General features: G+C 41.4%; 2 long non-coding RNA genes across 6 annotated transcripts in view; one reads left to right on the plus strand and one right to left on the minus strand.

Annotated features, from left to right (window-relative positions):
- The window catches only part of LOC134738974 (uncharacterized), a 37,891-nt gene extending 24,854 nt beyond the window's left edge, over positions 1-13,037 (plus strand). For all 5 annotated transcript variants that reach the window (XR_010125280.1, XR_010125282.1, XR_010125281.1 and 2 more), the window contains 2 exons: positions 6,897-7,034; positions 9,170-13,037. This is a non-coding gene — a long non-coding RNA (uncharacterized LOC134738974). The remainder of the gene's footprint in view (positions 1-6,896; positions 7,035-9,169) is intronic.
- Positions 11,211-19,424, minus strand: LOC134738975 (uncharacterized). The gene is made up of 2 exons (XR_010125285.1): positions 18,910-19,424; positions 11,211-11,589 (listed from the first exon to the last, which is right to left on the minus strand). It is a non-coding gene; the product is annotated as an uncharacterized LOC134738975 (long non-coding RNA).
- Positions 19,425-24,512: the final 5,088 nt, after the last annotated feature.

Here is a 24,512-nt window from a genome sequence, read left to right on the forward strand (position 1 = left end):
AGTTTGCAGATGTTAGAGCCCAAATTTCCTTTGTGTGTTTCATACTAACTCTCCCTGAATTTGCATGTGACCTGTGAGGAAGCAAGAAGAGATGACTGTGTATGTTTCATGACTTTCCATATTCCTGCTTTCCTTCCAGCAATCCCCTACAGAACCCACTTCTTAGGCCTTTTCTAATCACTGACTTAAAGCCAGTATCACAAAACAAATTTGAGCTGGACTCCTATCTCCTTGTTGGCCAACCTGCAAGATGATATTTTCCTCAAAACCGAAGGGCCATACTACTGGCATCAGGCAGTAGGCCATTTTATTCAATAGAAAACTGAGTCACTAACCACCTAGTTCTGGGACACTTTGTGAAGACTTCCCCTGTCATAGGCGTGATAAGGCACATGGATATGATTCTAAATATAAAGAGAAAGCACTGTAAAGTTGAATTCCTGTATTAGTCCATTCTCATACTGTTATGATGAAGTACCCGAGACTGGGTAACTTATAAAGAAAAGAAGTTTAATTGACTCACAGTTCCACATAATTGGGGGGGCACCTCAGAAACCTTCTAATTACAGTGGCTGACAAGTGAAGTGACTGAGAGCAGGGGATATACCAGATGCTTGTGAAACCACTGGATCTCGTGAGAACTCACTCACTATCACAAGAACAGCATGAGGAAAATCCGTCCCCATAATCCAATCATCTCCCCTCAGGTTTCTCCCTTAACACCTGGGGGTTATAATACACAATGAGGTTTGGGTGGAGACACACAGCTAAACTATATGAATGCCAGAGGACAATATCTACATTTAATTTCAACTTCGTACTGGAGCAGAATGAAAGTGAGGCCCAGTGGAGAAGTGACATTCCCAAGATCACCCTGCCAGATCCCAGTCCTGTTTGAGTTGTGGCCCGTGTTACCTCCCACCTATTCTCCTAATGCTTCCATCTCTAAGTGTGTGCATCATCTACAGGGGACACCACATCATTATTTTTATGTCTTATCTTATATACACCTAATCCATTCCCTAGGAAGTAGATGATAGCATCATCCCCACTGTGCATGCTAGGAGGCTGGGGAAGCCTCGAATACACAGTGACTTTTATTGGGTCCCAGAGATGGTAAGAAAAACAAGGTAATGTTCCAGCTGTCTCTTCTATCCTGGAACCCAGGCTGCATTTATTTCTTTCCAGGGAATTAAGAGGACGTTGTGTTTGCATAATTGTGTACAAATAAAGAGTTGACATGGAAGAGGAGACTGAGCAATCAGTACCATAGTGGGGCCTTTGGGTAGGTCTTACAGAAACCAGGGGCCCAGTAGATGGAACCTTGAAGAGTTTAACACACTTTATTAGTGACAGAACCCAACAGCAGTTAAGAAACCAGGAATCCACATTCTTGAGACAGCTCTGTATCCATCTCTGTTTGTGAGAGATGCTCAAGAGATTGAGATATTCTTTCATTGTGTCCTGAAATTTCTGAGTTTCTGCCTTACAAAGACTCAATGTAAAAGTCTTATCTGATAACCCAGATGTCAACTCAGTCCTCATCCCTGATGCCCCGGGCTATTGTCTGGGTGCACCTACAAATAACACAGGGCAGGCCAGGACAGGTCCCTCCACGCAAGGCCTCTCTTGTCAACTCATCTGGGCAGTCCCACACCACTTCTTAGTACCATGAGTTGTAGGGGTAACAAGAGAGTGGGCACTCTTCTTGGACTGAAGTAGATTGTCAGATGTTGGAACTCTCGTGTATCTGTCATGTTCATACTCAGGCCATAGCTGGCAGAATAAAAAGAAGAGAGTTGGAGAAAGAGTCTGTGTACTCAGATGTGAATTCCAAGACTTTAACTTGTCCTCTGCCTTCCTTCATTGATGGAGATTTATACAGATTCTCCTTATGTGCCTAATATGAAGAGCAGAATTTTTCTTTTCTTTTCTCCTTTCTTCTCCTTTTCTTTTCTTTCTTTCTTTCTTTCTTCCTTTCTCTTTCTATCTTTCCTTCTCTCTCTCTCTTTCTTTTTTTTTTTCGTGAAGTCTCGCTCTGTCACCCAGTCTGGAGTGCAGAGAAAAGCAGAATTTCTAATGGAGGTGTCACATACAGTGAAAACAAGGAAGACCACTGACTTTTCTTTGCGTGGTTTCTAGACACTTTTTACAAGCTGCATTCAGATTGATGAGGAGCGGATTGATGTGGCCAGCTCCTCCCTCTTTTTGGAAACAGAGCAGATGCACTAAACCAGCAACCTCAGCCAGCACCGGGCTGTGCTGAGAACAGCCACATAGGGGTCTCTACAGAGAGAATCCAAGAAGAGCGGGACAGATCCAGGACCCGGGCTCAAATATGAAAACTCTCTGGGCTTTGTTCTACAGCCTTCCCATGAGTAACTCATAGTCTTGTTCCAGTGGAATCGGGCCTTCATTAGTCTCAGTGGCAAGTTGGTTATGTGGAAAGTCTCTTCACACACTTGTGCAAATAACAGTAAAGACTTTTGTATTGTTTTCACGTTACTTTAGGCCATGAGTATTTACGTCTGTGGCTGCAGTTTGTATTAGTTTCCTGCCCCAGGTATTTCTTGCAGCATGCAGCTTCAGTCCTACCAGACCCTCAAAACTTAAAAGCTAACATAATTACTAGCGAGGATTTCGCAGGAAAATGGAGAAAGTGTTACACACAAAAAAGTTTAAACCACTCTATGCATGTTTCTGCAATGTGTTATCTGAAGAACTCATCTCTGTAGCCCATCAGGGCAGGAGCTCGGCTCTCACCTTTTGATACTATTCCATAAGGGAGGTTCTTCCCCACAGTGTTTAGTCTTCTGACGCTGGTACAGCCTGACATGATGACATTCTACTGTCATGTCAGTCATGCTGCAGGGAATATTCTGTGAGTGTCCTAATAGGCTGGAATCATTTGCTAGGGTGAAGCCCATCTTTGGTGCCCACTTTTCTGTTGTCTTCTAATTAGCTTTATTCTAAGCAAATCCATGTCTATTTTATTTATCTGCTTATTTACTTATTTTTATGTATGGAAAAACACATTTTGTTATTTACTTCTTTATTTAGAGACAGGGTTTCCCTCTGTCACCCAAGCTGGAGTACAGTGGTAGAGTGGTGGGATCATGGCTCATTGCAGCCTCAAACTCTTAGGCTCGAATGATTATCTCACCTCAGCCTCCTGTGCCACCATGGCCTGCTAGTTTATTTTAATTATTTATAAAGAAGGAATCTCATTATGCTGCCCAGGCTGGTCTCAAACTCCTGGGCCCAAGCAATTCCCTCATCTCAGCCTCCCAAAGCACTGGGATTAAAAACATGTACTGAGCTGTGCCTACTTCAAAAGACTGAAAATAAAAAATAGATAAATCTTTGCCTGATTAAAAAACAAAGCAATAGTTTCCAGGTCTTAGATAAAGACAATTTTTTGTCACGAAGAATGGCAAAAGGCTTATTTAGCTGTTAAAATGATTTGCTTATATTTCAAAGAAGCAGAGAAAAAAAGGTACATATAAAAGTTTTCCAGGCCAGGCAAGGTGGTTCATGCCTGTAATCCCAACATTTGTGGAGGCCAAGGCAGGAAGATCTCTTGAAGCCAAATGTATGAGTCCGGTACAGGCAACATGGTGAAATTCTGTCACCATAAAAAAATAAACTAAAATAAATATGGCTGGGCATGTTGGCTCACGTGTGTAATCCCAGCACTTTGGGAGTCGGAGGCAGGTGGATAATGAGGTCAGGTCCTAGAGACCAGCCTGGCCAAAATGGCGAAACCCTTTCTCTCCTAAAAATAATAACAATAAAAAATAAACCAGGCATGTTGGTGTGGGCCTGTAATCCCAGCTACTCAAAAGGTTGAGGCAGGAGAATTGCTTGAAACTGGGAGGCGGAGGCTGCATTGAGTTAAGATCATGCCACTACACTCTAGCCTGGCCCACAGAGCAAGACACTGTCTTGAAAAAAAAAAAATAAATAAATAAATAAAGTTAGCCAGGCATGGTGGTGCATGCCTATAGTCCTAGGTAATTGAGAGGTTGAGGCAGGAGGACTGCTCAAACCCAAGAGGTTAAGGTTATAGTAAGCTATGATTATGCCATTGCACTTCAGACTAAGTAAAAGAGTAAGATTCTATCTCAAAAAATTAATAATAAAAGTTTTCTAAATTAAATTGTTTAAGAAAAGGGAAAAGAAAAATATATTTTTTTTTATTTTCAAATGGGACAATAGAGCCTCTCATTTCTAACTTGTATTTCCTTCTGCAAAAACTTGGTCTAGGCCCATGGTCTTGAACTACTGGGCATCTGGATTTTACTAGGTGCTGGATTCAGGCAACTGAGGGGTGACCTTGGGCACACTGTGTGCACTTAAAAAAAGGGTTTGAGGTGAACTAAAAGGTAAAAGAGGGTAAGTTGCTATTAAGAAACCACAATTGGGAGACAGTTCAGGGTTGATGGAAGGACTGGTTCATGCTACAGATACTGACCTAGGTGAAACTTTGTTCTGACTTATTTCTATGTCCATACAGGAAGATGAGATTATGATCAGGTGGCACAGAAACCTGGGATGGTGAAAAAACCAGGTTGCCCCTGCAGATACGGTGTCTGAGATAGAGCATATGCCAGGGGTCTTGTAGGCATGTGTGTGGGTTTTTGGTGGGAAAGTCTATGAGGAAAGGTAGCGTGGCAACAATCTTGATGCCGAAGTCCTGTCCTGGGAGGGGCTTGACCACATCAACATTCAGTGCGTATGTTCAGTGGGTGAAAAACGTGTGGTGGCCTCAGGTTGGCAGGAGGGCAGAGGTCATCTGTTCTCAGAACTTCTTCCCTCAGAGTCCTTGGTCCTTCTCACCCTGGGAGGATGCCTGGAACCACAGGGCAGTGCATGGGGTAGCAGGCTGTGTGCAGAGCAGAGCCTACCTTCCCTGAGACACCTGGAGTCTCTCTCCAGCAGAGGCCCCCATATTGTCTCTCTTTGTACAATGCTTTTGATCCTCAATGTGTAAAGTTCCCTGAAAACCCACTGATTCTCCAACACCCATTTGTTGCCCCAAAATTTAATTCTCACACAACTTAGAGCTTGTACAGACCCCACAAATTCAGGGTTCAGTCTCACATCACCGCTCTCACTGCGGAGGACAGTCACATGTCCCAGAAGCCCACCTATACTGCTGAGCTACCTTCTATAAATCTGAGACTCCCATAAACCCCTTTTCAAGTTAAATAATTTGACAGAATTACTAAAAAAAAATTAACAAATAACTCTAATTATATTTACCACTTTATTATAGAAATATAACTCAGAAACAGACAAGTGGAAGAGATGTCTAGGGCAAGGAACAGTTGTGGGTGAAGGTAATCCTGGAAATAGGTATATTTAAAGAAATTCCCCCATTCTTTGTATTCTCAAAGAACAGCTGAGTGAAGAGAAACGTGCTTCCCATTATGACTTTTAGGATGCTCTCCTCTGTTTTTTTTAACCTATCACAAATATGGACACAGATTGCAAATTCCTATTTTTAAAAATGAACAACCGTTCAGTAATTTAGTCTTCAGTGGTCAAAAAAAAGTACTCGTTACAAAAATTTTGCTTCTTTCTCTTCTTCCAACCACCCTGTGAACTTTGACTCACCCACAGCCTCAGCAAACCTACAACCCTTATTTATACATACCCCTGCCTAAGAACAGGCTGACTTCAAGATGAAACATTACCTTATCTGTGATCCGATTTTGCTACCCTCCATCCTGTGCTTCCCTTCCTACCTTCTTTGTAAACTTGTTTTCTCCTCCCTATGAAATAAAGCCCTTTTCCACCTAACCTTTGATATCCTCAAAGTTCTACTCATTTGCACTTTTTCTTTGTTGCAATACTTCTTAGGTACTTCTTAGACCAAGTCTAGAAACAGTCTCAGGACAATAATAATTCCATTCTAGAAAGAATCTCCCAACATTTCTTCTATCTCAACCTCAACTGCATCTGCCTGTGAACTTCCAGCTTACCAAGGCTCTATATCTTCTGGCAGTGACAAAGGCTCCTTCCATGGTTGGTGTGAGCAGGCTTGGACACCTGCAAGGCAGACACCCAGGAATAATCAACTGGGCCTTCAGTGGTCCCCTTTTGCAGGATCAAGGTGGGCTTAACTTTTAGTCAATGGTCTAAGACCTCTACTTACCAGTTAGAGTCATTCAGTTAGTTTTCAATTTAAAAAATTCTTCATGTTTGAAGAATCCAGCAAAAATAATTCAAATCTAAGGTATAAAAGAGAGGAAATTATGGCCGGGCATGGTGACTCATGCCTGTAATCCCTGCATTTTGGGAGGCCGAGGCGGGCAGATGACATGAGGTCAGGAGTTTGAGACCAGCCTGAACAACATGAAGAAACCCCGTCTCTACTAAAAATACAAAATTAGCCGGGTGTGGTAGTGTATGCCTGTAATCCCAGCTACTCGTGAGGCTGAGGCAGGAGAATCGCTTGAACCCGGAAAGTGGAGGTTGCAGTAAGCCGAGTTCGTGCCATTGCACTCCAGCCTGGGCAAGAAGAGTGAAACTACATCTAAAAAATAAAATAAAATAAAAACATTATAAGGGGCTTACATCTTATAACTCATCAAGAAAAGCCAAAGTATCTATCCCTTTCAGAAAATAAATATGTAATTTAATTATGTTCATAACAAGTCATTTAGTAAAGAATTAATCATATGTGAACACTTCCAGTAGGTACAAGTCTCAGCTCCTAAATCTTAGCATTACCCTCAGACACCCAGCTGGCGGCATATGGAACAGAGATATTCACTTTCACAAGTTCTCTGTTTTGAAAAAAAGAATAACTGATGTGATAAATTTATGTAATTTGACAATTAATCTACCTCACTTGCTTGTGGATATGTATTCATTTCCTACCACTGTAGTGGAAGAGAGACTATCCCTGTCTTTACACCTGGTAGTATTTCCAAGAGAAAGCTGTGAGATTCTGCTTCAAATCACCTCTCAAACAAATAAAAAACAGACTTGGGAAAGGTACTACACTCATTCTGCTGAAGAAATTGGTAAGTTAACAATTTTTAACAAATGAAATATGTTACTACTTAATTGTATTCAAAATTCACCAACTTAATTGTGTTTATAAATGTTTTCATACATTTGAAGCTCTACTGATTAAACATAATTTACAGTTAATGAAAAAATGAAGTTAAAATAAATACAATAATATTTTCAAAGTGACAAAATTAGAAGGTGTCAATGCCAACTGAAACAAAGACATATCTGACCCAAGGGTCAAGTCAAGCCATTCTATGACTTGGGATATTTTCCCTGCTCCCATCTGGTTCAGTGAAGTGGGTCATGAGCGTCTCACCAGGAGCCGCTACGCTGTGCTCCACTGTGTCTGTGAGGGGCATTTTACTTTGCGGGTTTTTGCACTGCCTCACTGGGTTGGGTTTCTTTGTCTTTTGAAATATTTTCTCTCCCTTCACCAATCTGAGAACATTTTTTCCTCAGTATCAGCATCCAGTTGCCTGGACTGCAGTGTGTCTCTAAGGAATGGACACTAAGCGTTGCGATAAGAAAATCTTAATGTCCTAAGGGGTTTGCTTTTAGCACAAGGGTATACCTGGAGATTCCTTCCAGGTACAGTGCATCCAACCACTCCACAGAGAGGCTGCATTCGCTTACCTTGGGCTGTTCCCTGAGAGGAGATGACACAAGGGATGCTATTTACTAGACACCTCAAGAGTCATGGCCACTGTTGGCATCTTGGGGAATCCTCAAACAGTTTCAAAACTCAAAACCAAGAAAATAACACAAGATAGCTGAGGATGTATTGCCCTGTGAAGTTTCCAAAATGAAACCTCAACCCAAAGACATTCTGATGGGGTGTCTGTGTCAAGGGAATATTAAAGACAGGGGCACAAATGTGTTCTTTTTTTTTTTTTTTTACTGTGAAGTGTCAGGGGATTGTTATCTGCTTTCATCTCCTGTAAAATATTTACAAATGAAAAATATTTTTTGAGACTGCTCTTTGAAAAAATGAAGATTTAAAATAGTGTGTCTAAAATGTACTATAAAGAAGAGTTGATAATGTTGTGAGTTATACAAAGTTAGTTAGTGTTGGTAAGTGTCAGGAAAGAACTGGAAATTTAAAATCTGACTGCAAGCCAGAGTTAGGCTGGGGCAACAGAGTGGTAGATTTGAGGATCTACTTGCCACACATTTGGAAAATGCATGAGAAGACTAGCTCTCTTTTGGAGTGTTAAAACAACTAAAAAAAAGGCGATTATGATGAGGTGGCTCTAGTGTCCTGAGCTCTGAGTGGAGAGACAGGCCAAGGCCTCCCTAGATCCAAAAAGCTGCCCATTCTTCTCTAGCTGTGCACCTGATTAGATACTTTCCACTCCAGCACCCATGATCGGATAGAGTTCAGTTGCCCACCCCACCCCCTTAGGCCATGAGTGACATATGTGATTTGACACTGGGTTGAATAAAGCAAGAATTATAGGTTTTTCCTGGATCCTTTTATGGCAGGATTTCCTCCATGCACTGGACCCTGGCCCTGCCTGTAAAATACTTGCATTTACATTTGTGTGTAAGATTATTTTTATTTATGAATAATATATATGTGTTATTCATATGTGGAAGAAATATAATGACAATTATTTTAAAATTTCAATTTTTTTACTTTCGTGGCACATCCAGGCTTTAGAGCAGGCAGCCTAAGATTTCAAATAGGAGGCAATTCTCTAAGAAATAATATGTGAGGGACATGTGAATTTTAAATATTCTAGTAGCTACATTTTAGTAAATACAGCGGCATGCTTGCCTGTGCCTGTAGGTCAAACTGTTAGGGAGACTGATGTAGGAGGATCACTTGAGGCCAGCAGTTTGAGACCAGCCCAGGCAGCATAGAGAAAGCCATCTCTACAAAAAAAAAAAAAAAATTGAAAAATTAGCCAGGCCTGGTGGCGCATGCCTTCACTCCCAGCTACTCAGAAAGCTGGAGGGGGAGGATCACTTGAGCCTGGGAGGTCAAGGCTGAAATGAGCCGTGATCACACCACTGCACTCCAGCCTGGCTGAGAGAGCAAAACCATGTCTCAAAAAAATGATCTCTGGAAAGGCATTTTCTTTTACGGCAATGTAGCCAAACAGCTAACTATATATTGAAGCCATCCTTTAATTTTTAACAGAGCAAGAATGATTTCTAAGACCCCGAACTCCAGATATGCGATGGGGCAAATCCTGAAGTGTACATGGATATCTCTCACAGCTAAAGCATCCCTCACCCCTATCCAGCGCTTCTTACTCCTGCCACAAGAGAATCACCTGCGGGGAGGAAAACTTTCAAAATCCCTAAAATCGAAGTTGTAACCGATCAATTAAATCAGAATCCTTGGAGTTGGGTCTGCAAAAAATACGGTTTAAAGCTGTGCAGGTGATTACAATATGTAGGCAAGCCACAAAATCGTGGCTTTAACCAGCAGCTTTTGTTAGAAATGATTTCTCAAATGAATGTAAAAACGTTTGCTGCTGAATTGTGACCTTCCAATTTTACTTGCTTTTCCTACAATGTATATTTTGCAGACCCAGGCTTGCTTCTCGTCCTGTTCCTGATTCACCCAGTGCCCTGTGTATTCAGTGCATCCTGTGCACGGGTCACTGTGCTGTGTACCCTGGCCTGGGTGAGCATCATTCTTCGGGGAGAACCTTTCTGAAAACAAAGCTGCATTTCAAAAAATTAAAACCATGCTACTTACTGTATTGAGGTGAAAATTAAAAGACCTAAGGGACTCATCCAAAATTTAAAACATAAATAAATAACTTGGAACATTAATATACACCTGATGATGTCCTGAGTGAACATGCCCCACTTTAAAACAAAACAAAACATTACTATTATTCTAAAATATTAATTTAGGATTGTTATGAAAATATGTACTATTTAAATTTTTATTGGTGTATAACATGCATACAGCAATATAGGAACAAAACATTTATGGAATGCTTGATGAATTATTACAAAATAAATACACTTGTGTATCTAAGAATCAGATTTGTTCATGCCCTTGACACTTTCTCCTTTCCAAAGGTAACCAAGATCTTAAGAGCTAAGTGCAGATAAACTTTGTCATTTTCTACAAGTGTTTTATTACACATCATTAAAAATGTATACGCAATACAAAAAAAGTATAACAGACCAGTCACCAAGCTTTAACAGCTACTAGTCATGTGTCATTTTTGTTTCACCTATACTTCCAGCCATTCCCACTCCAATTTCATTATTTTTTAGGCTTTTTGGATAAAATATATATTCATTGCAAGGCACAATGTGAACTGTAAATAGTAGAGAGATGGGGTTTCACCATGTTGGCCAGGCTAGGCTTGAACTCCTCACCTCAGGTGATCCACCCCCTTCAGCTTCCCAAAGTGCTGGGATTACAGGCATGAGCCGATATACTCGGCCTGAGAATTCATATTTCTAACAAAGTACAAATCCATAGGGCGCACATGACCACTGCAATGTCTGTCTACAGTAAATACAGTTTGATGAATAAAATGAAAGGCAATTGACCTAAGGTGAAAAAAAAACACAAAAAACAATCAAACCATGGGTAGTATGTGCTATCTGTAAGAACATTTGGTTAAGAATAACAAACCAGTTTTATCATTTTAATAACAAAAATTGACAAAATTTCTAGTTTTTCTTTCATAGAAATGCTCTTTGCAAGAAAAAATTTTCATATAGTGAGAGCAAAAATGACAACCATTTGCAAGTAAATGTCTTATGAAATTAAGTAGCAGATATCATCAACCTCAATACCTTCAGATAGTTACCCCTAACTCAATCATTTACATACCAAGTGCAGATAATTTTCATAGTTTCCTATTAAAATTATATTTTAATGCCTTACAAATTGTGACTGTTTTTAAAGTTCACCAACTAAAATTTTGTATATGACATATGATAAATTCCACTTCAAGTCACCTTACATTTACTTAATTTTATTAGGCAGTGTCTGTCTACCACCCAGTAATACGTGGGGATTCTCCCTCCATTTGCACAGACATCATAGCTGGGGAACAGGGATTCACAAGACCCAGGCTGTTCCCTACATATTTTTCCTCCTCAGACATCAGTTCATCAGTCAATCAAGTCATGTGAGAGTGGAGGCCATGTATTCCATATTCTTGGGCACTCTCCTCCAAGGAGGAAAAGGCCAGGAGGTCCTATTAGAGGATGCACTCTGAGAGGCTGGGCTCCTAAGGTGTGAGAGTTCTAACCAGCAGGTGTAGACTTTTCAGGAGTGAGGAATGAGGCAGGTATTCCAAACCTGGAGCTTCATCACCTTTTGTTTCATCTCAAGACAATTCTGAGGCGCTGTTTTGGAACGTGTCTGGAAGGTGAACGTTGAAGAAGAGTGTGGGCTTTGATGTGACTCAGATGAGATCTTTCTTAGGGAGGCAAGAATTCAATGCCCAGAATCTGGGCAGGTGTCTTTGAGGTCAGTAGGTTGCCTCTTTGTATCCAAGTCCATTGCTACTAGGTTGGGGGCTGGGGATTCTAAATGGCTTCCAGACCGCCTCTCTGATTCTCTTTTGGAGATGGGGTCTGAAAAAGACAATGTCAGTATTTTTCGGAAATTCTAGAAAGTCTGTTTGGAAACCTAGGAAGACCTCTTGCCTAGTGCCTAAATGCTCCATTTGCAGCTCTAGCCACGTAGATGCTTGGTAGGTATAGAGCTGGGTTTGCATTTATATCAGCAAAACCTATGTCAGAGTTGAAGAAGTAGTAAGGACAAAGTGTCTTGGTCGCAGGCCGGGAAACATCTTAAAAGCAAACTTCTAGCCTGCTGACTCTTGGCAATGAGTGTTGGGTCCTGGCCAAAGTGCCTTGAATGCAGCATGAGGCCAATCCATAAATCCAACTTCTAATGGAGAATTATTAATCTTTTTTCATTTTGAATCAATCAGGGTGAAATTACCTTGCTATTGGTTTGCTTACTTTTTATTATTTCATATAAAATCTAAGACAAAATACATTAAATGCTTACTGACATATGTATTTACTCTTCACCTGGCTGATAATATCTCCCTAATTTTAAACTTTCTTCCATTTTGTAGGTTTCAACTTATTTTATTGTAAGATAGTATTAAATCTAATATAGGCATTGTCACTTTTACATATAATTTTATTTTATTTCATATATTTCCTATTGGCTTTTTACATTTAAATTATGGACTGTTTCATCATATAAAAAGCTTCATTTATATTTAAACAATAAGTCTTTGGATTTTTTTGTCTTGTAATTTCCATATTACATAGTAATGAGATAAACATTAATGTTTACAGGATATTTTAAATTTTAGGTAATTACTCATTTTATCCATGTGAAATTTGTTTTTTACTGCATGTGCGGGTTGGAGAACTGTTTTCACTTCTGATTCATCTTTATTCTTATGTCCTCAGAGCTCATACCTCTTGTAGTTGGGGGATTGCAGTTTATAATTCCAATAAACGGGGCAAATTTAATAATAACATAATACAAATGAGTTTGAACGGAGGACAGGTCTTCAAAGCATACACAACATGGGCCTACATATGTACAACAATAATAATTTATAAGTTACAGTTTGAATAGAAAGTAAAAGTACGAAAAATTTGTTAAAGAAAATTAAAATGGAGATCATGTCTCAATAATCTCTGAGCAGACAAAATTAGTTAGGTCTCATAAATGATCTCAACCTTCCTTGATTTGCAAATATAAGCAAAACTTAAATTATTTCTTGTAGCTGCCTATTCAAAAAACAGAAATGAAGGTCAACCAATCCGGTGCAGCCAACGACCTTATATAAATAGAAACTGTTCAACAAGGTAAACAGACAAACAAAAAACAATTTAAAAAGTTGTGCTACCACCAATCAAATGATTTCTTTGTTTCTACATTTTTCCAATATATACTTGCTTCTTACACTGTCAATGAATCACTGAATATCTTTCTGTCTGATATTTTATAATTTTTCAATTGCTCTTACTCAAATAAACACTTTACAATTTCATTGTGTCTCAAATTACTTTTTAGCAGAATAAAATAAACTAGGAATAAATATTACAAAAATATGTACAGAATATGAGAAAAAACATAGAAAGTTTATGAAATATGTGAATGTAGACATAAGCAAATAGACAGTTTGTATCATATTCTTAGGCAGAAAAACTCAATATTATCAACATCAATTGTCCTTAAAGTTATTTATAAATTCAATTTTTTTCCTATATTTATAACATTAAATATTGCAAGTACACATTACTATAAAATATTATATAGATAAAAACACAAATAAGAATAAACAAGAGAACTCTAAAAAAAAAAAAAAAAACAAGACTGGCAAGCAGTGTGAAAAACCTTGATTGATTAAAAAACTCATAGGTCACTGAAACTAAAAATTCAGAAATAGACCAAAGTGCCTAAGAAAGTATCACAGTGCTTCCTGGCTGCTATAACAAAATACCTTAGACAGGATACAGGATAAACAACAGAAATGTATTTTTCCCAGTTATAGAGGCTGGAAAGTGCAAGATCAAGGCAGCAGCAAATTTAGTATATGGTGAGAGCCTTGTTCCCCATAGATGGTACCATCTTGCACACGGGACAACGGCATTCCCTTCAACCTCCTTTGAAAGAGCACTGATTCCATTCATGAAGATGAAGAACTCTTGGCTTCACCACTTCCGCAAAGGCCTCATGCCTAAAATTATCCACATATGAATTTGGAAGGGGACATAAACATTCAGGCCATAGCAATAAAAACTACATGGGGGATGGCATCATTTATACATGAGGTGTAAAAATGTGATGTTCTTATCACAAAGGAAATAAATGATTTATTCTTCATGGCATATATCAAAATAAAGGTCCAATGAAAATATTTTTTTATAAAGATAAATCTATTTGGCAAAAAACTAAGTGTTGATAAGGTTAACCCTATAGGTTGCATCACGATGTTCAAGTTTTCCGGGGATGAGCAAGGCCCCGGAGTTTCCTCCTGTGACATTTCCCTGGAAGTTGCTCATGCTGTTATTCAATTTGAAAGTAGATAAAAATGTTTGTTTCTGTTCCAATATTTACTAAATTCAAAGTAATATAGGGCTCTTTACTCGTAATTCTCAAACAATCATTCAGTCAGTGGGGCTCTGCTGAGGAAAAGCACAGACACATCCACACAAGTATAATGTTCCTCAAATAGAGGACTTCTCCCTGTGCCGGAGCCACCTATGTTGCACTTGATCAGAGGCTTTCCCAGGCAAGCAATTCTCTGCAGCCCTACCACAGTCTTAACCCTGAAAATCCGACTCAGAAGGTGACGGATGAACACCCACCCTAGCGTTCTAATCTAATGGATCCTCTCTTAACAATCACTTCCAGGGATCTGGGCTCTTTCCTGGATTCGTTGGCCACACACAACTAGGCTCAAAAATTTGTACATAAGCTTTGATCCTCATTGGCCCTCCTGCCCTGTCCTACCAGCTTCTCTAGAAGTATCCTTCTCTAATTGCTCCTGAGAGAACTATCTAAGTGTATCTCCCTGTGCCAATATAATTGATCTCATAAAGTGCGAAGGGAAATAGGCAAGAGTCCAGCTATGGAAGAAGCTGTGTCCAGGGTTCCTTACCTGATTTATGTCTCTGATTTACCTAAATATTGACAAATGCAGATTCATCTCTAGGTGGTAGAAAAACAGAAGGAGAAATCCCAGTTCATAGAGGAAGAAGAAAATGCAATCAATGCTGTCTAGAGTCCCTCTTAAGCGCAGCCACAGGGTACTAACCCTCTTCAGGAAAAAGCAATGGTTGTCCATCATCTGAAAAACTGTGGCGTTGAACCTTTGGCACCGAGAGTGCACACTGCCCACTAGAGTTCCATGCCTACATCACAGAGAGATAGAATAGTCTCAAAGGATTCTTAAGGGTAATGTGGGGACAAAAAGGAGCTGAATCCACAGCCTCTGCCTTACCGTGTGATCTAACCAATAGTATTTCCAGACTCTTTTGTGGGTTGCACCAGGGGTTATTTAGAAAGAAAAAAATTTGTTAATATCCCACCATTTCCCATAGCTTCCGAGGTCTGAGTTGTTCATTCCCCAGGTTCCAGGTTGTTTTTCTCCCTCTACCTCCACAGAATCAGTGTGTCTCATTCCGGTACCTATAATCTCACCTTTATTCTAGTCGCCCTCTACTTTTTTCTAGACATTTTATCTAGTAGAGCCAGGTAAAATAGAGACAAGAATATTTACATAAAACTTAACCAGAACTAAGTTGGAGTCCCATAACTGCTACTAGGCTGGGATGCAACTCAGAGGGTACACAAGCCAGGCTGGCCTAGAATTGCAGTTATGGGAAAGAAAGACATTTCACCCAGGAATTATTAGGATGAAATTCCAAGTTTGTGAAATAGATTCCTAGATCCCCCAACCATTTCATCCTTATCTTGGAGGCAATCAGGAAGAGATAATAAACCATACCTAATCAACAAATTATCTAACCAACATGTGTGGAAAAGGAGGGAACTTCATAGAATTGGCTTGTTTTAGTACATGTGGTGAAAAATGCCACGAAGTCAGAGCTCAATTGGTCTCAAAAGCCTAAATGATGGCACAGATTAGCTTCAAGGGACACATGGTATGGCTGGAGTCAGATGACTATTATGCTGAAGATGTCAACATTGGTGACTGATATCTCAAGAAGTGGGCCAAAAGTCCACTTCTGGTTATTCTGTTAGGTATGGTCTAGGAATTGTTCAACCATGAGACAAATAGGTCAACTTTCACCAGCAACCCCAAGTCTGGCTTGCAGTATTAGACTCTGCGTTAGACACAGATTTAGGCTCAATCTGCAGCTTGATTGTGGTCACTCTTTAGAAAACAAACACTTACCATGGACTTCTAGATGAGTGACCCAGTTAGATCAGCATCTGAGATTGTTTCCGGTTTGCAGCCCAAAAGACATTCAGACAGTCTACAGTTTCCATTGTAGACAACCAAACAGATATAATATGTGCAATTACTCCAAAGCCTGAGTTCTGACCTTTGAGAGGAGCAACCATTCATTTCAGGTTCTGTATGGCCAGCACAGCTTAAACAGCCACAGCAGCCCAGTGAACATCATGAGGTTTCACCTTCCCTGACTCATCTATGAATCAGGACCAGTCATATAGGAAATTCTCAGTAAATTGGGGGCCCCACAGAAACAGCAGCTTTGCTTCAGAGGATTGAAGGAGGCACAAAATTTCTACCAGCTGGGGATGCTCTAGCCCTCTATGGGTGAAACTGAGTTTGGCAGGAGTTCTGCAGCAAGCTCTTAGCTGACTTTCAAATCAGTGTAACCGGTAGTGTGTCACTGAGTCCAAAAGCCCAAAGAACACATCTAGGTGGAGGCTAGTCCTTTACTGGAGGCTCCAAATGTCAAAATCAAGATTTTCTTGACCTCAGGATGAATTGATCAACGCAAATCTCCCTGAATATTTTCACTAAACCTTAATTGGATAGTAAGACTCCAGATTTTTTTAACCCTCACTAAAAATAAATACCTGATTTTTTCATCTGGGGTCTATGTATGTGTGTTGGAGATGGCTTTACCAATCAGCATAAAGTTACAACTCTCCTTGCCCCTCTACTTTCTAATTGTGCAGACTTTAAAATACAGAGGTGAGAGCTTAGGGTTTTCTGGGTCTTTTCCTAAGCATGTTCCTGACCCTGAGCATCCCCATTTCCCCCATTTCCTTCTTGATCCCGAAGACCATTAACACCGTCCTAATTCCCAGCAGCTTTTCCTCCTAGAGCTTTTTGGCATGATTATTCTAAAACCCAACTCATATCCTTTGTTCCTGGTGGACTGTGTAGTTCATTTCCATTTAAATGCTTTTACAAACATTAAGCTATTTATTTAAGATTTCTCTGCTTTTTAAATTAAGTAATGCAGCTGTTAGCTTTCCACAGGAATTGAGGGTTATAAAGAAAGGAAGAAAATAATTATTTTATACCAATAGTATGAAAAAGAGACTAGGGATGACTATATTAATAGCAGACAAAATAGACTTAAAAAGTTACAAGAGACAATAAGACATCATATAGTCATAGAATGTTCATTTGGCAGGAGGATAGAAATAGTTTAAACCCACACCTAATAATAAAACATTTAGATATAGAAAGCATAAGTTAACACAATTAAAAGGACAAATAGGCAGTTCTAAAATAATAGTTGAAGATGTTAATACTCCACTCTGAGTAATGAATAGAAAAATGAGATAGATGATAAATTAGGACATAGAGGACTTGACTAACTCAATGAACCAAATTGATCTAACAGATATATACATTATACTCCATCCAACAAAAGAGAGTACACACTCTTCTCAAATGCACATGGGGAATTCTCCAGGATGGGCTGTATAGTAGATCTCAAATTAAATCCATAACAGAAGAAACGCTAGAAAGTTTACAAAACTGTATAAACAACATAACCTTAAGCAACCAATAAGTAAAGGAAGAAATCACAGAGGAAGTAGGAACATACTTACAGAGGAAGAGAAAAGTAAACAAAACATCAAAAGTTATGGGAAACAGCAAAAACAGTGCTAAGATGAAAAGTTTGCAGCTAAAATACATTTAAAAAGAACAAAGATTTCAAATGAATAATCACTTTATCACCTAGTAAATTAGACAAATAAGACCAAATTAGATGCAAAGCAAAGAGAAAGAAGAAAATATTGAAGATTTTAGCAGAGATAAATGCAATACAGGTTATACAAACAACAGAATTCCAAAAAACCAAAATTTCATTCTCAGTTCTTCAAAAAATTAACAATTGGTAAACTTTCAGCTACACACGCAAAAAAATTAACAGCATATTTACATACTAAAATAAGAAATGAAAGTGGGACATTAGTACTAATTCGAAGAAATAAAATGTTTAAAAAAGTGTACTGTGAACTATTATAGGGTGATAAATTGGAAAAAGACACCCAGACTTCTCATTACAGGGCAGCCGCACTACAATCCCAGTATGCACCAAGATCAAGGATAGTGCGCTTAACTGGAGGATGAGGCGGGATTACGCACGCCTCGCTGGGCTTGGTGGATATGTATTCTCATATACATGCCCAACCCTTTGGTCACAGGACTGCAGGACTCCAGTCCCAGCATGCACCTGGCTAAGAGACCGTGCCTGTCAGTGGAGGAAGAGGCAGAAGACTACAATTCCAGCCAGCATTGGGCTCAGGGAATTTGTGCGTCACTGGAGGAAGAGGCGGGGTTGTGTGCTACTCGCCGGGCTTGCTGGGAGTTGTATTCTCATAAACCCTCCCAGCCCTTTCATCACAGGGCTGAAGGATTACACTTCCAGCCCCAGCATGCACTGGGCTCAGGGACAGCGCATGTCACTGGAGGAAGAGGGAGGGCTTTGCGCTTCTCGCTGTACTTTTTTGGGATATGTAGTCTCATTAACGCTCCCAGCCCTTTGGTCACAGAGATCCAGGACTTCAATCCCAACATGCACTCAGCTCAGGGACAGTGCGCTAGTCACTGGAGGAAAAGGCAGGGCTGTGTGCACCTCCTGGGCATACTGGGAGATGTATTCTCATAAACACTCCCATCCATTTGATCATAGGGCTGCAGGACTACAATCTTAGCATGCACCCAACTCAGTGACAGTGCACTAGTCTAAGGAGAAAGAGGCAGGGCAGTGTGCGCCTTGCTGGGCTTCCTGGGAGATAGAGTCTCATGACCTCTCCCTGACCTTTGGTTACGGTGCTATAAGACTACAATCCCAGCATGCACTGGCTCACGGACAGCCTGCATCACTGGAAAACGAGGAGAAGTTTGTGCGCGCCTCACTGCATTTGCTGGGAGATGTTGTTTTATAAGACTGTCATACCTTTTGTCACAGGGCTGCAGGACTACAATCCCAGCATGCAGCGTGTTCAAGGACAGTGTGTGTCACTGGTGGAAGACGAGGAGCTGTGCGTGCCTCGCTGGGCTTGCTGGGAGATGCAGTCTCATAACTACTCCAGTCCTTTAGTCACAGGGCTGCAGCACTACAATTTCAGCATACCTCTGGCTCAGGAAGAGTGCACTAGTCACTGGAGGAAGAGGCAGGTCTGTGCGCGCCTCGCTGGGCTTGCTGGGAGAGGTAGTCCCATAAACACTCCCAGCCCTTTCATCACATCGCTGTAGGACTACAATTTCAGCATGCACGGGGCGCCGGGCACTCCGCCTCACTGGAGGAAGAGAAAGGGGTGTGAGCGCCTTGCTGGGCTTTCTGGGAGATGTTTCTCATTATTCCTCCCAGCCCTTTGGTCACAGGGCTTCAGGACTACAATCCCAGCACGCACCCTGCTCAGGGACAGCGCGCGTCACTGTAGGGAGAGGTGAACCTGTGCTGTTCTCGCTATGCTTTTTGGGAGATGTATTCTCATAAACATTCCCAGCCCTTTGGTCACTGGGCTGCAGCACTACAATCCCATCATGCATCAGGCTCAGGGAGAATGCGCTAATCAGTGGAGGAAGGGGCGAGGCTCTGCATGCCTCGGTGGTCTTGCTGGGAGATGCAGTCTCATAAACACTCCCAGCCCTTTGGTCGCAGGGCTGCAGCGCTACAATCCTAGCATGGACCGGGCTCAGGGAAAGTGCGCATCACTGGAGGAAGAGGCAGGGTTGTGCGCGTCTCGCTGGGCTTGTTGGGAGATGCAGTCTCATCAACACTCCCAGAACTTTCATCACGGAGCTGCAGGACTACAATCCCAGGATGCAACCGGCTCAGGGACAGTGCGCATTACTGGAGGAAAAGGCTAGGCTGTGGACGCCTCCTTCTGCTTGCTGGGAGATGTAGTTTCATAAAGACTCCCAGAACTTTCATCACAGGGCTGCAGGACTACCATCCCAGTATGCACTGGGGTCAGGGACAGGTCCCGTCAGTGGAGAAAGAGGCGAGGCTGTGTGCTTCTCCCTAGGCTTGCTGGGAGATATATGCTCATAAACACTCCCAGCCATTTGGCCAAAGGGCTACAGGACTACAATCCCAGCATGCGCCCGTCTCTGGGGCGAGGCACAGTCCTGGAAGAAGTCACGCCCCACTTAATATGCTGGGAGCTGTAGTCTGTTAACTGCTCTCAGCCAGTTTGTCGGTAGGCTTCAGAACTATAATCCTAGCATGTACCAGGAACTAGGGTGCGTAGGCCTGGAGGGAGGAGCAGAGCTCTGTGGACTTCCCAGTGTCCAGAGCACTGCTGAGTTCTTATGCTATGCCGACTCTTTGCCAAGGAAAATGAGTACAGAGGTGGACCTGGAGGACAGGTCTGCGCTGAGCATTGCGGAGGGTATTACCCTACGTAGGCACCTTACCTTTGCCCAAATCGGGAGGGTTGTCCTCAACCGATTGGCCCTATACTTCTCAGGTTCCTCTTTCAGCTGTATCCAGGGTTCTTTCCAGAGCATTGCGCCTTCTGCAGCCCAGGGCGCTGCCTTCTTTCCTAAACTTCTTTGGAAACTGTCCTGATGTCTGAGACACTGTCCATTGTGCCACAGCTCTCTTTTTTCTCTAGCCAGAGCTCATGCTCAACAGCTTTTGAGAGAAATCTTCCACGTGGCCTGCTTATGGACAGCTTCAGAACTCTGCAGGGGTGACAAGGTCTGTGGCTTCCTGGAAATGTCACTCTCAATGGCGCCTTTTTCACGAATGTGAAAGTAGAGGCATCAGGAAGGTAAATTATTGGGTGGCACAAAATCTGCTAAGAGCAAAAGAGAAAACCCCATTTCCGAGGCGTGAGTATTGTGAGCCATTTTCATCAACCCATTTAAGTGGACAAGCTCCAAAATGCAACCTGAAGCTGCTGACTATTTAGGCATTTTACACATGAAATCATCGGTCTCATCTGAAGTCACGCCTGACTTGCCAGTGTCTCAGAAACAAAAATGGGACCTGATCCGCCAGGAACAGATAGAGTTCCAGCTTTGTTGGAGAGACATTTAATATGTGGAGCACTTGGGGTCGTTTGAAACCCGCTATCTTCTGTAGGGACTTTTACTTCTAGAGAGCATGTGCATTTTTATTTTATCTATCCTCAAACTGAACTTTTGCTCATTTTAATAATAAAAACACGTTCCTGGGTGGAGACTTAAGACGCTAATGAGACATGCAACGTATGCACAAATATGTACAGCTACTGCACATATGCACCCAGAAGACCACTCAAAACATGCCTGCTATAACACTTCTTTCCACCTTCTTATGAATAATCATGTAAAACTCCCAGAAGGAGGGTTTCTCCAGTAACAATTAATGCTCTCTCGCTCTTATGAGCAGGCTGCCTTGGAATGTCTTTCTCAGAATGTACCGTCTATTCTGCACTTAATTTTCAAAGTATTCTCTTCTTTTTTGTGTGTGCAATAAATTACTCTATGCTGTACTTCTTTTGCTGCGTTTTTCTTGTTTAAATTCTTTTAAACTAAGAAAATAAGAACCAAGGTATTACATCAACCATCAACGTTTCTGGTGTCATGGCCCGGAGACATGTTTGTCCACTTCATTAATTTCACTTTCCCTTTACTTGCGGTGAATATTATGGCACTTCCAGACTGCCTGGTTAACTATCGCTTGTTGTTCCAGCTCTGTTTCACTAAAGTTCTGGGGAAACCCTGTCCCTTCAGGCTTTATGCATTTCCTAGCTCCTTGAAATTGTTCTTCAACTGGCTTTCTTTGCTGAACAAAAGATGCACAGTCATGTAGATGCCCAGTCATAGGGTTTGAATCTGAACATTGCAGGTGTTATAATTGGGCATCATAAATTGTAAACCAATGAATTAGGGAAAGGCTTGTCAGCCAGACATCTGCCCCCCAGCCAGCAGTGGGGGTCATCTCGGCAGGGCTGGAGATGTCCAGCGCTGGTGAGAGATAAGACCGTGTATAGCAAATGCCTATGACCTCCTAGACCTTCATTTAATGGGGTTTCGAGGGGATGCACTGGAAATCTTGGTGGTTCCACTTGGCCCATGGTGATGCCCGTCGCCCCCTTGACTTTAGTACATGTTCTGTCGTTGCAGGATTCTCTCGGCACCGTGGGAATCACTTCCTCCACTGACATTGAAACACACCTGGGATGTATAAAATTGAAACAGCTTTTGGCTAGATGAAGCAAAAAAAAAAATTATCTTCTTTTGTAACACTATTTAGCCGCATACAGATTAGCTCACAAAACATGGCTGGAGAATGAGACTGTGAACTTTAACACCCCCCTACAGCCAGATCTTTTCTGTGGAAATCAGGGAAAATGGTCTGAAGTATCCTATGTTCAAGGCTTTCTGGCCTGACAACAAAACCCAGCTCTATGCAGCACCTGTGGGCTAAAGCCTAGTAAGCCACAAAGCCCCTCAGAACCATTAGAAGATCATCTGTTTTAAGGTGAAGGGACCCCAGACCCCACAGCGCAATACCAGCTCCAGATAGGGGCCCTCAGAGGCCTACAACTCCTTTAGACTCCCCAGCGTCCCCACACTATCAGAGTCTTCTGTAGAATCTAAGCTTGTTTCATCTCATCCTTATGCTCCTCTATCGGCCTTTGCCAGGTACAATATAGACCAGCCCATCTGTAGTTACTCACAGTGGAGCTTCACACCATGCAGGGCCAGATAATTTGGTCTCCTTACAGAAAGTCCCAAATGGAGAGAGGACCATCAGAATGCTCGTTCTCTTCTCAATAAATCATCTAATCTAATGTAAGCAGCAGCTCTGATGGCTCTCAGACAACTTCAGTGCATTTACCGAAGGCTTCCAGGCTCTAACTTTGACCACCATTCAACTTCACCATCCATAAATTGACCGAATGACTGCTGCCAACTTAGCTGTACAAAACTTTTGCATATTGGCAAAAAACAGAAAAGACTTAAAACGTTTGTTGCTTTCACCATTTTAATGCAGAATATTTTGCAGCACAAATGTCACCATAAGGTGGAGCCTTGAGAATCCAGTATAAACTATCTCAGAACACCTCAATGGGTCCTCAACAAGCAGTAGAGGGCCTCAATAGACTCAACAACGTCTGGACTCCATGGCCACTGTAGTCCGACAAAACCAAAGAGCCTGGGATCTTCTCCCAGCCGGGCAAAGAGGAACATGTTTATATCTAAAAGAAGAATGCTGTTTTTGAGATCAATCAGCCTGGTTTAGTCCAAGAAAATATTAATAATATCATCACCCAGGCAGACAAAATTGAATCTCTAGGAACTTCCATGGGAACATGAAAGCAATGTCCATTGCCTGCCTTGCTCTCTTTAATAGTACCAGTCATTATTATACTTTCAGCTTCTACTTTTCTTCCAATTTTGTTTAAACTGTTAACTGATTTCTTGCTCTCTTGCTTGCGGCAGCTCCATGTTTGCATGATGGTTTTGCAAGGCTTTCAACTTTTGGCTGCCAACATCTTGCCCACTGGCTCCATGAACGACATGGTTTACACATGGTTAGATCACACAGGAAGAAACTTTAAGGCCCAGGCTAGGCAGAAGTAACACCCACTCAGCAGAAAAAAGCTCCAGAAAAACTGGCCTAACCACTCAAACTCCAATATGATTATTGCCCTAAAATCTCTTAGGGGGAAATTGAGGCAGAATAGATAGTCCAGAAAATGACCATGATCTCGGGATAGAGAAACCTTGGTGACTCTGGAGCCAACACAATAAGCCTTAGCATTCGCATTGGAACTGGGCTTATTCGAGCAAAGCTATCTTCATTAAGGACTTTCTGTTCTAGAGAGCATGTGCATTTTGATTTTACTTGTCCTCAAACAACTTTTGCTTATTTTAATGGCAAAAAATACACCCCCTAGCCAGGCACGGTGGCTCATACCTCTAATCTCAGCACTTTGGGAGGCTGAGGAAGATAGATCACTTCAAACCAGAAGCTCAAGACTAGACTGGCCAACATAGTGAAACACTGTCTCAACTAAAAATACAAAAATTAGCAAGGTATGGTGATGCATGCCTGTAATCCCAGATACTCAGGAGGCCGAGGCACGAGTATGGCTTGAACTCAGGAGGCGGAGGTTCCATTGAGCAGAGATCACACCATTGCACCCCAGCTTGGGCAACACGGCGAGACTCTGTCTCAAACAAACAAACAAACAGAAATACCCTCCTGGGTGGAGATCTAAGATGCTAACGAGACATGCAATATATGAACAAGCATGTACAGTTACTGCGCATGTGCAATGAGAATACCACTCAGAACATGTTTTTTAGCAGGTCCTCTTCCCTCCTCCTTATTAATAATAATGTAAAACTCCCATAAGGGGGTTTCTCCAGTGACAATCCACGCTGTCTCACTGTTATGAGCAGCCCGCCCTGGAACATCTCTCTCAGGGTGTACTGTATTCTGCACTTAACTTTCAAATATTTTCTTTTCCAATAAATTATGCTGTACTTTTTTTCTTTGTGTCTCTTGTTTAAATTCTTAAAAACTAAGAAGACAAGAACAGAGGTATCACA

The sequence above is a fragment of the Pongo pygmaeus genome, chromosome 22, assembly GCF_028885625.2.
Source record: "Pongo pygmaeus isolate AG05252 chromosome 22, NHGRI_mPonPyg2-v2.0_pri, whole genome shotgun sequence".
Lineage (NCBI taxonomy): Eukaryota > Metazoa > Chordata > Mammalia > Primates > Hominidae > Pongo > Pongo pygmaeus.